The 13,261-nt window shown below is 29.9% G+C and overlaps 1 pseudogene; it reads right to left on the bottom strand.

Annotated features, from left to right (window-relative positions):
* Positions 1-629: 629 nt before the first annotated feature.
* Positions 630-3,847, bottom strand: LOC145008950 (spliceosome-associated protein 130 A pseudogene; annotated as a pseudogene).
* Positions 3,848-13,261: the final 9,414 nt, after the last annotated feature.

The raw sequence follows: 13,261 nt of genomic DNA, 5'->3' as shown, positions 1-13,261 counted from the left end.
GCTTATACACCTTTCATTAAATAGCTTATGTGTGTGTCTAAACCTTTCCGAACTTATAGCAACAAGTACCAAATGTTTAAACAATTTGCCAATTATCATAATTCGAACTATGACAAGGGATGTCGTAATCATACTCGAATTTGAGAACGCAACTTTCACAACCGCTAACTCTAATGACATTAATCCTATAAAATCTACTAGTGAAAACGTTTCCTCACAATCATTGTCATGAACTAGAGAGAAACCTCTTGCCACTTAGATTTTATGGTGTATGTGTTCCTATCCATGTGAATCTGCCATTTCCAACCACGATCATGAGACAAGGTTTATGACAAATCCAAACTCATATGAACCGAACTTACTTAATCTCAATTTCTTTCCATCAGGTAGCTCATGGGCCTACCATTTCTTTTAAGTTATTTGGCAGTTCACCCAAACAAATCAATGCACCTTCACTGATCAAGGTGCTTTGCCTTTATATAATCAAATGAGAACTCATAGAACTCACATACATCGTTAACATAACTGGAATAGCACAGAAATAAGAATATGTCAACATGATAAGTTCTCAACCTTAGTGTAACACCCCAAAAATACGAGCCAAAAATTTCATTTTTAAATACACATACTTAGCAAAACATCAAAATATAACATTCACCAATCATAAAATTTCATAAAAGATGTACGTGTCTGGAAACCAGTTGGGTCAAGAACCCTAATACGTATGAATGGAATTGATTGTGTTTGGAAACAACTTGTTTTCACATTTTCTAAGCAGTCTTCTTTTCCCTAAATCATAAAGCCTGAGAATAGATCCGATTCCAGCAAGCAATCTTCCTTGAAACTGACACAAAGCAAGTGGGACCCCATCAACTTGTGTTTTATGTAAAAGTTCAAGTGATCTTCCATCTTTTACAAATCTATAAATATGAATATATCCAGCAACTAAAGATTTTTTAGGCCAAAACTGTAAACCCTTTGCTGTCCCCACAGCTAAAAGTGTTCCATACTCCTTATCATGAAAATTCACAGTACAAAGACTAAAAGCTGCTTCATCATCTTGAAGCTCCAATAAACAAGTAGTTTCAGTTGACTTTGGGTCAAGAACCCTAATACAAGATACCCATTTATCTGCTTCAGCTTTCGGGTACCCGTATTGTTCATCGGATAACGGGTCGTCTTTATCTTCATCATCATTACCGTTTTCAATCTCCATTTTACCATTTTGCCCTTGACCCGCTGCTTCAAAACACTCCTTTTTCGCACTTTCGCGTAATTCTGCCGGAAACGCCCCTTGATCACTTTCAATCGTCACCAAAAGTTTCTTTTTAGGATGAAACACAAATTTTCTTGGAGTGTACCTTAAGGGAATAGCAGTTTCGTTAAAAGTTTCACCTAATCTTTCGATTGTGAAAACCCTTAAAGCATCACCAGCAACCGCAACAACACCTTCAGCACATTGATCGGATGAAAAAGAAGCTGCATATTCTAGGGTTTCATATGAAAGAGGGGTTAAAAGAAAGTGACCCTGGTGAACATAACCTAACCATGGTCTACTAGACAAACAAAGCATAGCACGTCTCCCTCTCACCAAAATAGAAAACAATTTAGGAGCTCTAAGCCCTAGAAATCGGGATCTGGCATCTGAAAGCTGACCTGTCACCATGTCCACCACTGTCCTAAAAAGAACCCCACTCTGTAAACCCGCGTTTAAAAACAAACTTGCAGGATGATCTGCACCATCTTCACCACCTATAGAAGCTTGAACTTCAAGAAACAGAAGTGATTCAGGAGGTGAAGAGACACTCTGTAAGCTTAAAACCTGCATACAGTCATCAGGATCTAAAGACAAGATTCTGATGGTTTTATCATATGATCCAACTGCAAGAAACCGGGATCTTTGTCTTCCTTCAGGAACAGGAGCTATATCCAAACATGCCACATCACCCGACATTTCGTTCTTTTCAACTTCCATCAACTGTCCAGTCATGTCTACTTCAAAGTATATAATCTCACCTCCACTTAATGCAATAACAACTTGAAGTCTGTTTGATCCGACTTTCACAATAGTTCTTTTTCCAGGTGTTCTCCATTCGTTTATACGCCCATCTTCTCTTATATGTCTAATACCACTTGGATGTACTTGCATTAAAGAATCATCGCCTATTAATGAAACAGCAAGTGAAGGTGTAGTATCAAGAAACCCACTGTCGCTAACTTCTTCAACAGTTTCACCAATGGAAAGAACAAGTGTTGCATTTGCAAATGAGACCACAATGTAAGCATCAAATTCATCGTTCACATTCTTCTTCACAGTCCATACTGCACTTGGGACACCAGGAAGTTGTGAGACAGCCATTTCACTGATGGCTAACCCTGGTCTTAGTATTCTAAGAGATGAACGTGGGCCCCGACCACAAAGGGTAAAAATTTGAGGAGTTTCTTCTTCGAAAAGATTTACAACTTTCATGTCCATAATGGGCATTAAGCTTTCAACTTGGTCGATTCTAACAAGGTTTTTAAGACCTCTAGGCTTGAAGAACACTGGTTGGAATCCTTCATCGGTTTCCATTAATGTAGCTGATGATGACTCTACATCAGGGTCGGCTCCAATGGCTTGGAATTGATACAGAGCATGGTTCCCAAATTCTGATGCAGCAAATAGAAACCCTAGTTTCATGACACACATTGAAGATGAGACAGGTATGGTATCAAAATACTTTATTTTTAACTCTGTAACTCGTTCGTTATCATGATCAAGTGTGACCTTGAAGACATCCCCGTACTCTGTTTGGAGAAGAAAGAAGAACATTGACTTTTGTTTGTGCATGGTGGCTGAAACTATAAGAACCCCACGTTCAGCAGGCAGATCTGCCCTTCTAGGAATCACTGCCCGAACATCTGGATGACCTTGATTCTTGTAGATGACGAAATTTTCAGCACAAACAAGGACACCACTTGGACCATCACCACCACCAGGGACAGTTACCAGCATGTTAGCACCATTATCAACCTGCTCAGACCATTTCCTTGAAACATGATTAAGCCCCAAATCTAGTTCATAGAAGGTAAGATGTTTTTGAGCCTCGTTTGCAGCCTGACCGGTGGAATCCTGATCGGCCTCTGAATAATCCAACTCTATAGCAGCAAATATAGGATTATCGAACCCACAATCAACCCCTGCTATGGAGTAAGTAATTGTGTGTGACTTGTGTGCCTCTAATGGAGAAGAAATAGTTAACCTCGCAGCCGTATCTCTGTTAAGAACATAAACGAGCTTTTGCTTTTCACAAGCACCAATCATAACAGCGCGACCTTTTGGGTCAATTGCTAAATACTGCCCCGGGACGATTCTACGACTTCCAGATTTCCCGAAAGTTTCCTGGTGAATTTTGTCGAACACATTTTTCTCCTTGTTATATTCGAGAATGACGATGCGACCAGAGTCGGAGCCGACAACGATGTAGTCTTTTTGGGCACCGGTTAACCTAAACTGAGCTAGGGATCTAATAGCACCAAAAACATCAACGGAGAGAATAGTTTGGATCTTACCGTTTTCGTCGGGACGCAGGAGTTCAAGGACTTTTCCGCGGGCGACGACTATTTCTTGGGACTTGTTACCACCGGAGAAGCTGCCGTTGATGGCACATACGATGCCGGTGGCCTGTTGGAGGGTGAGATTGTAGAGATACATGGCAATGGGTTGCTAAAACCCTAGGTTGTGAGGAAGTAGGGAGACCAAATGTTCAATGAGTGACAAAACTAGGGCTTTTAGTATGAGATCGAGAGAAAGAGGGAGGAGGGGGACGGGGGTTTTAGAGGTTTGAACAATAGAACCTATCAAGTATCAACCCCTCTCCATAATTTAAGTTCTAATCGAGTAAAAAATAGAACAAAATGTGTTTCGTCTCTAGCTTTTTTTTACTTCAGTTTATTTTTTAAAATTTATAAAAATGATCAAAAACAGCTTTTAATTTATGAGATTTTTAAAAACAAATTCATATATATATATATATATATATATATATATATATATATATATATATATATATATAGGATTAGGTTCATGTGAGACGGCTTAATTTTGTGAGACCGTAAGACGTATTTTTTTATTTTTTTTATTTTTTTTTATTTTTTTTTAATTAATTCAAGTTCTGAAAATAATATTTAAAAAAAGAATTTTTTGATTTTTCTATTTATTTTGCATTTTAAAATTACTTTTACAATATATACAATGTAATATTATATTTAGAATATTTCACGTATTTTTCAAAAAAAATACGATTTTTTTTTAGTTAATTCAAGTTCCGAAAATAATATTTAAAAAAAGAATTTTTAGATTTTTCCATTTATTTTACATTTTAAAATTATTTTTTAAAATATGTCAGGTTAATTTTTGTTTTATTTTTTTTAGTTAATTCAAGTTCCGAAAATAATATTTAAAAAAAGAATTTTTGGATTTTTCCATTTATTTTGCATTTTAAAATTATTTTTAGATTTGGTCTCACGGTCAATTACAATGATCTCAAATGAGCCTGAACCTATATATATATATATATATATATATATATATATATATATATATATATATATATATATATATATATATATATATATATTCATGTGAGACGGCCTAATTTTGTGAGACCGTGACACGTATTTTTTTAAATTTTTTTTTTTTTTTAGTTAATTCAAGTTCCAAAAATAATATTTAAAAGTTCCGAAAATATATAGTTAGGTTCATGTGACACGACCTAATTTTGTGAAATCTTGAGACGTATTTTTTTTTTATATTTTTTATTTTTTTTAGTTAATTCAAGTTCCGAAAAATAATGTTTAAAAAAACAATTTTTGAATTTTTTCATTTATTTTGCATTTTAAAATTATTTTTTAGAATATATACAGTGTAATATTCTATTAGAATATTTCACGAATTTTTCAAAAAAATTGAATAGTTTTTTTATTTTTTTTATTATTTTTTTTAGTTAATTCAAGTTCCGAAAATAATATTTAAAAAAAGAATTTTTATATTTTTCCATTTATTTTGCATTTTGAAATTATTTTTTAGAATATGTTAGTGTAATATTAATTAGAATATTTCACGTATTTTTCAAAAAAAAAATGAGATTTTTTATTTATTTATTTATTTTTTAGTTTATTCAAGTTCCGAAAAATAATATTTAAAAAAAGAATTTTTGGACTTATCCATTTATTTTGCATTTTAAAATTATTTTTAGATTTGGTCTCACGGGTCTCACAAAATTGGAATGGTCTTAAATAAACTTGAACCTATATATATATATATATATATATATATATATATATATATATATATATATATATATATATATATATATATATGGAGTGGTTCAAATAAAAACAAAAAGGATTAAGAACCGTAAGAACCTCTAACTTTAGATGTTTATAAAGTGTTTAGGAAACCCTAAACCATAAACCCTAAACCTTAAACCCTAACCCCTAAACCATAAACCCTTTATAAACACCCTAAACCCTAAATTCTTTATAAACATCTAAAATTAGAGGTTTTTACGGTTCTTAACTTTTTTTTGTTCTCATTTAAACCTTTACCTATATATATATATATATATATATATATATATATATATATATATATATATATATATATATATATATATATATATATATATATAGTAGTTGTATACCCGCGCAAAGCAGCGGGCGGCGAATACTTTTTTTCGGTAATTAGTTTCTTTTCGGGACAAAAACCACCTGAACCATCTATGTAACGAAAAAAAGTTTGGGACGAAAGCCAAGAATTTGGGAAACCATGGGACTATTTATGTAATTTTGTCCAAAACTTATTAAGATTTTCCATAACAGGTTTGTGAAATTTTAATCATCAGATTATAATAACTAAAAAAAGCAAAACTTAAAATAATGTATATGTATTTACTAATGTTATCTGTATGATATTAATTGTCAACACTTCTTTATACACCACATTTGACTCTTTGAGATATAAGCTTCATCATCATTGAACTTTTTTTAGGCTTCACTAATACATTCGTCCATGTGATGTCCCACTGGACAATGCAACGTAAGATTGCTCATGCGAGAATACCCGGGTAGATATATACCTATATTTGAATTGTTTGCCTGTAAGCTTAATTGGTTGTCATCGCAAAACATAGTCGAATAGAAAATTATTTTCTTTTCAGCTTGAATAAGAACATATCATCCTTAAATTGATAGTTAATATTTATTTTAAGTCATATTAACTATATAAATGTACACAACACCGTAAAGTGGATTCAGAGCATAAGTGTTAGTATATGGTCGTAGGTTGTGTGTTCAAAGTGGATATAATGTAACAAATTGTTTCCTTTAGGGTATCGGGTCCAAGATTTAGGTTTTACCATGTTCAATGATCGTTTATTTTTCGGACCAAATAATTTTTCTGAATTAGTGTAAATGAATATTTGTCGTATCATTGATTTTGAGCAAATAATATGTTGAAAATTGGCTAACAGATAATAGTATCAGATTGTTTTTCTCTCTAAAAAAATAAACGTTTTTGTATATGATGGTTTTTTTACACTATTTATGTTTTTATAATTTATTATTTTTTTTCTATTTTACTAAATTAGTGTGTTTTCGGTTAAAATATGCCGACATCAAATCTGATAACTCACAATAAATATATATAAAGTATATCATTGATCAAAGTACAACCAATTAGTATAAATTTATTCACATATCCAACTTTTATAATGACATATACTTATGTTATTTATAAATTTATCATAAATAATTATTAAATGTTAAAAATATCATTTCAGTGCACAACACCAAACTTAATTGATTATACATTGAATAAAATAATTAAATTAATATTATGAAAATGTTAGGTGAATTCTAATAGACCTTCATAGTTAATACTTTAAAAACACATACAACAGCTCATATTCACATTTTTAATGTGGATATGATCTTAAGTATCCGGATTGAATTCAGCTTCATTTTCATTTGTATTTTTATTTTAATGATTGTCTTCTCATTATTTCTTTTTTTGTTATTATTTAATTTTATTTCTATGGTTTTTTAACAACAAACGAAAATAAATAGTTTATTAGGTTTCCCACATTGTGTATAGCCTATTGTTTTAGTACATAGTACATCCATTAGTCTTTCTAGATTCCTATTATTATTGACTTATTATATATATATATATATATATATATATATATATATATATATATATATATATATATGGTTGAGATCGGTTGAGAACTCATACTTTCCCAAGAACTAGAAGTGAAGCGTTAGATCAAAACTAATTCATTAAGGGCATGATCGTAATCTTATCAATTTAATTTAATATTTAATTTTTTATGTTATTCTACATATTAATAGAAATGTCCAAAAAATTATATAATAAATCAATTTTTCGGATTTTTTTTAAGTATTTTTTTTCAATTTTTTTAAAGTGCATATTTTTTAATTTTTTAAAGAAAACATGAATTTTTGATAAAAAAATCAGTTTTTTGTGATTTTTAAAACAATAGTATTTTTCAGCTTTTTTTAAATTGTATTTTTCAGTTTTTGTTTTTTTTTTTTTTTTAAAAGAGCAGATTTTTTAGTTTTTTTATAGAAAACATGAATTTTTGAAAAAAAATTTGAAAAATATATATTTTTTAAATGCATTTTTTTAAAAACATTTAAAAATCAATAAAAAAAAAGATGAACATTTAAAAAATACTATATTTTTTAACCAAAAAAAAAAATCAACATTTTTGATACATTTATGCATATTTTTACAACTGCATATATAAATATTTCATATATTATAATATTTGTAAGAAAATCATAAGAAACTCATTTTATTTACTAATCTATAAACACAATACAATAAGTATTTTATTTGATACAATGTAAAATATAAAAAACAAAAAAAAAATGCTACAAAATTTCAAAGAATTTTCATGTCTTCGTGTCAATATTTTCATATTTTCTTCAATTTATCATTTTCCACCTCTTCAATATTCACCACAATTTCTTCCAAATCTAAAAGAAAGTTAAAAAGAATCTGATTGATACAAAAACACTTACAAAAATACATGTGTGATTTACATGTGAATCACATGCAATTCATATATGAATTACATGTGATTACATGTGAATCACATGTAATTAATATGTGAATATATGAATTACATGTGATTCACATGTGAATAACATGTGATTCACATGTGAATAACATGTGATTTACATGTGAATAAATTTTGATTTACATGTGAATCACATGAAATTCATATGTGAATAACATATGATTTACATGTGAATAACATGTGACTTACATGTGAATCACATGTAATTCATATGTGAATTACACACGAATCACATGTAATTCATATATGAATTACATGTGATTCATACGTGAATAACATGTGATTTACATGTGAATAACTTGTGATTTACATGTGAATCCCATATAATTCATATGTGAATTACATGTCATTTACATGTGTATCACATGTGATTCATATGTCATTTACATGTGAATCACATGTAATTTATATGTGAATTACATGTCATTTACATGTGAATCACATGTAATTCATATGTGATTTACATGTAATTCATATGTGAATCACAAGAATTCAACGATGAACCATAAACAAGTAAAATAAAGAAAACCCCATAGAATTTGTTCTAGGTTTATAAAAAAAAATGTAATTACAAGTTTTAGGATTTTTGCAATTACAGCATTAAAGGTATCTGTAAATGAATAGATTGGTTACCAGGTATGATTGATCTTGAAATGTCATTGTCACATTTGACCAAAATAAAGACATGCCATGAAAATAAAAGTAGAGTATCATCTGTAAATAATGATATTATCTTTTCTGGTAATGAACTAGTAAAGATGAAAAGAAGAAAATATTAAAAAAATAGAGAATGTTGAAACCAAGCACAAACCTAAAGAAGAGAAATGTCGGATTTAGCCCCACAGATACTCTTCCTCTATGTGGAGGTTATCATAAAAAGTTGAAGCAATTCGAGCTTTCAGTTCCTGATCTTATAAGTATTAACTCCATCATTTGGTGGTGTTAGTATACTTATCAGATTCAGTTACATGTATATAACTACATTTTATACATCTCAAGCTCTCAACAGCTTATTTATTTATTTTATTGTTTTATCTCCCTATTTCATATAATCCTATCTTAAGGGAAACAAATTCAAAAGCTTAAAGCACTGGTACAATCTCTTCAAGAATAGTTGCTAGTATGCAGGGGAAAAGATGACATTGTGAATGACACTACAAGATCTTTAAGTGAACTACTAAACGAACTAAATCATCACCAAATCATGGAGTAATAATTAACTTATTAACATCACCAAATTTCTTATATTACTTAGCACAATCAATGATGAAAATTTTCATTCAGTGAACACCATGGATTATTACTTCTACAGAAAAATAGATTTTATATGTGTTAATTATATAGTGCATTCGTACAGGGGAAACTAACCTACCTCTGTCGGCATTGTAAGGTTCAATTCACTATAAGACTATAATTTTTCAAGAAAATTAAAATCATTTCACTACGATAGAGATAGAGAGAGCCTAACTTGTTCCTTGCACCGTTGTAGGGCTTATGAACACCATCAATAAAGAATAACACGGTAGGCTACCTCCTAAGGATTTAGATCAGTATACCTGATTCGCGATGGACATGGAAGTAGTCGTTGATTCTTTGATCGGAAAATCATCCGGAAACAGGAAGAATAACTTCATAGTCGACAATTATTGTTTATGTTGAAGGTAATGATGGATTTTCGAGCATAAATTAGATATGTTAATCCATGGAACGACATCAATTTGTTGATTCATCGATTATCTTCCAATGATTTAGAAATTAGGCATTGTGGATTGTAAGTCACTGTAAATTAGAACCTGTAAAAATCTTCGTACTCTCAAACAAACTCCACCATCACATCCATTGGAGTTTCTCTTTCTTCATCTCATGTTACATGTCTGATCGGAAAATCAGCAATAATGGTGGTTAACTCGAGACAACAGTGCGAATGCGGAGGCGATTGTAGACAGCCACTTTTATTCACGATCTATGACGGTGGCTAAGATTCGGTGCTTTAAGGAAAATCAAAATCAACAAAATAACGGTGTCAGTGTGGAGGAGTAGAGGCGGAGGCGGTACTCTCCGGTGATTGTAGACGAGTGACAATGTGGCATCGATGAAAGTTATACGAATTAGGGCACGAAACTTCGAGAGGGAAGGATGACGCAACCACCGCGATGATAAATCTATCAATCATTGGAGAATCTTCAAAGAAGGCGGTGGTTGTTGACAAAGGTAGGGTGGTTTTTAGAGGGAGGAGGTCGATGAAGTCGGTGAAGAATCGGAGAAGGGAACGAGCGATAGAAAGACTAATCACGATTTATTTGGAGAGCTAATTAATTGTTCCCTTAAATGCCCTTATCTTATTTTATTAAGATACCCTTCCTGGATTTTTTTTCTATTTATTTACAAAATTGCCATCAAAGATCTTGGCCCTTAACTTTTTTAATCTAACGGTCCACTTTTAGTTCTCAGGTTCTCGGGAATATATATATATATATATATATATATATATATATATATATATATATATATATATATATATATATATATATGGGGTTAAGATCGGTTGAGAACTCACAGTTTCCCGAGAACTAAAAGTGGAGCGTTGAATTAAAAGTAATTCATTAAGGACATCATCGTCATCATACCAATCTCATTTAATATTTAGTTTTTTTGTGTTATTTAACATATTAATATAAATGTCTAAAATTTTACATCATAAATCAAATTATCATATTTTTTTAAAACCAATATTTTTCGTTTTTTTTAAATGCAAATTTTTTTTATTTTTTATAGAAAACATGAATTTTTGAAAAAATATTAATTTTTTTTTTAAATACTGCACCTTTTTTTAAAGAAAACTGCTTTAAAAAAAAAAAAAAAAAAAAAAAACTATAATTTTTAAAAAAAAAGCTACATTCTTAAATAAAAAATTGCAACTTTTTTTTAAAGAAAGTTACATTTTTTTCAAAAAAAAAACTATATTTAAAAAAAACTACAATTTAAAAAAAAAAACAAAAAAACTGCATTTTTTTTTAAATAAATAAATTTTTAGGTGCATATGTGCATATTTTTTTTTTCAAATGCACATATGTATATTTTTTATACTATAATATTCGTAAGTAAATCACAACAAATCTCATATTTATTAATTAATCTATAAACATAATAGTAAAAATATATTATTTGATACAAAATAAAATATAAAAAATGCTACAAATTTCAAAGCGTTTTCATGTCTTCGTGTCAATATTTCTTATTTTCTTCAATTTATCATTTTTCACCTCTTCAATATTCACCACAATTTCTTCCAAATCTACAAGAAAATTTTAAAAAGTATATATATATATATATATATATATATATATATATATATATATATATATATATATATATATTGATGCGAAAGCACTCACAAAAATACATATGTGATTTTCATGTGATTAACATATGAATCACATTTACATATGCCATCATATGTATATCACATGTGATTTATATGTGAATCACATGAAATTTACACGTAAAACACATATAATTCACATGTAAATATATAATCTTTCTCGTATCCTGTAAAGTACATAAATAAAAGTATGAGACTAGTGCCATTGAAGATAATAAAGTTCATTAACTCAAATAATTTTCAATTGTGATTTACGTGTGAATCATAAGTGATTTACATGTGAATGATATGTAATTCATATGTGATTTACATCTAATTCATATGCGTTTCACTCATGATTTACTTGTGAATCACATGTGATTCATATGTGAATTATCTATGACTTATATGTGAATCATATGTGATTCATATATGAATTACCTATGATTTACATGTGAATCACATGTAATTCATATGTGATTTACATGTGAATCACTACATATTTATAGTATTGCTTCCAGTTAATCACTAAAATATTATAACAAATCACATATGGAGATATCCACCCAAATATCATAATATAAATTGTTAAATTCTCATAGGTCGGGTTCATAAGTTTCCAAAAAACTACAGTAAAAGGTTTCTTTTACCTGGATTTGGTTTGATATATTGAGCTTGGCATGCTTTATCCTTGCACTTCTTGTTGCAGCTAGATATAGTCAAACAGGTTGTGAGCACGAATCAATGAATCAAACAACTGATTCATTGTTTTAACTCAATAAATAAAACAATCTATTAAACATCTCGGTTTCTAAATTTTACAAAATAAATCTAGTGAAAATATTTATTCGGGAATGAAATAGGCATTTTTTCCAATTATCAGACTTGAGTATCATGTTATTTTCATTTTCCATTTGTACATAACAAACATAAACTCATAAAAACCATAACCGAGCTGCAAAAATTAACATGATATGTGAATGATGAAGGGTACAACATGAATAATGGCATTATGACTTGCCACCAACAACTGTATTGAGAGTGGAGAAAGCCCGTTTGCAAGAAAAGAGGGAGAGGGCATCATCATCCATTGTTAGAGGATCTCTTCTAGGTTGTAACATAATATCATAGTGGTTACACCTGCCAAAACAATGGATTACATCATACATGTCTTCTAGGGACAACAACTTAAATGAAGTAAAACTGTGACGCTTTATCAAACAGGTTGTGTGCACGGATTAATGAAACAACGAGAAGGATGAATAACAGACTTGATTATAATCAAAATCTTACAAAATTTGAAGATTTCCATTGGTACTCATCGGATACTTCATTTTTGAATAATTTATGATTACAATAACAGTAACATCGCACTTTCTACAAAAATAGGAAAGTAATAAGGATTTTAATGATGTTCATATGATGGAAGAAAATGAAAGTATAACATCTGATTCCTTTTCTCCGATAGAGGTGGAGGTGGAGTTTGATTTAGTAATCTTGTTTTCCATTGTTCCTCATTCGATTCTATGATAGGTCATTATATAATTTTTCGTATGAGGAAAGGTTAAACACATCATGACGCTATACTATGGAAAACAGATGAGGATAAGATGTGTTGTTCAATGGATTACCTGATTCATGAAAGACCGAAACGATTGAAAGTTTGAAATTGCTGCTGAGTCCAAACTATTTGTTGATTCTCTGTTCGATGTGCGCTTATATCACATGGATCTTCTTCTCAAGCATCCTC

This window comes from Lactuca saligna, chromosome 8 (genome assembly GCF_052625555.1).
Source record: "Lactuca saligna cultivar CGN05327 chromosome 8, ASM5262555v1, whole genome shotgun sequence".
Classification (NCBI taxonomy): domain Eukaryota; kingdom Viridiplantae; phylum Streptophyta; class Magnoliopsida; order Asterales; family Asteraceae; genus Lactuca; species Lactuca saligna.
The sequence above is the reverse complement of the archived record's forward strand: the minus strand, read 5'-3'. Positions and strand labels throughout refer to the sequence as shown.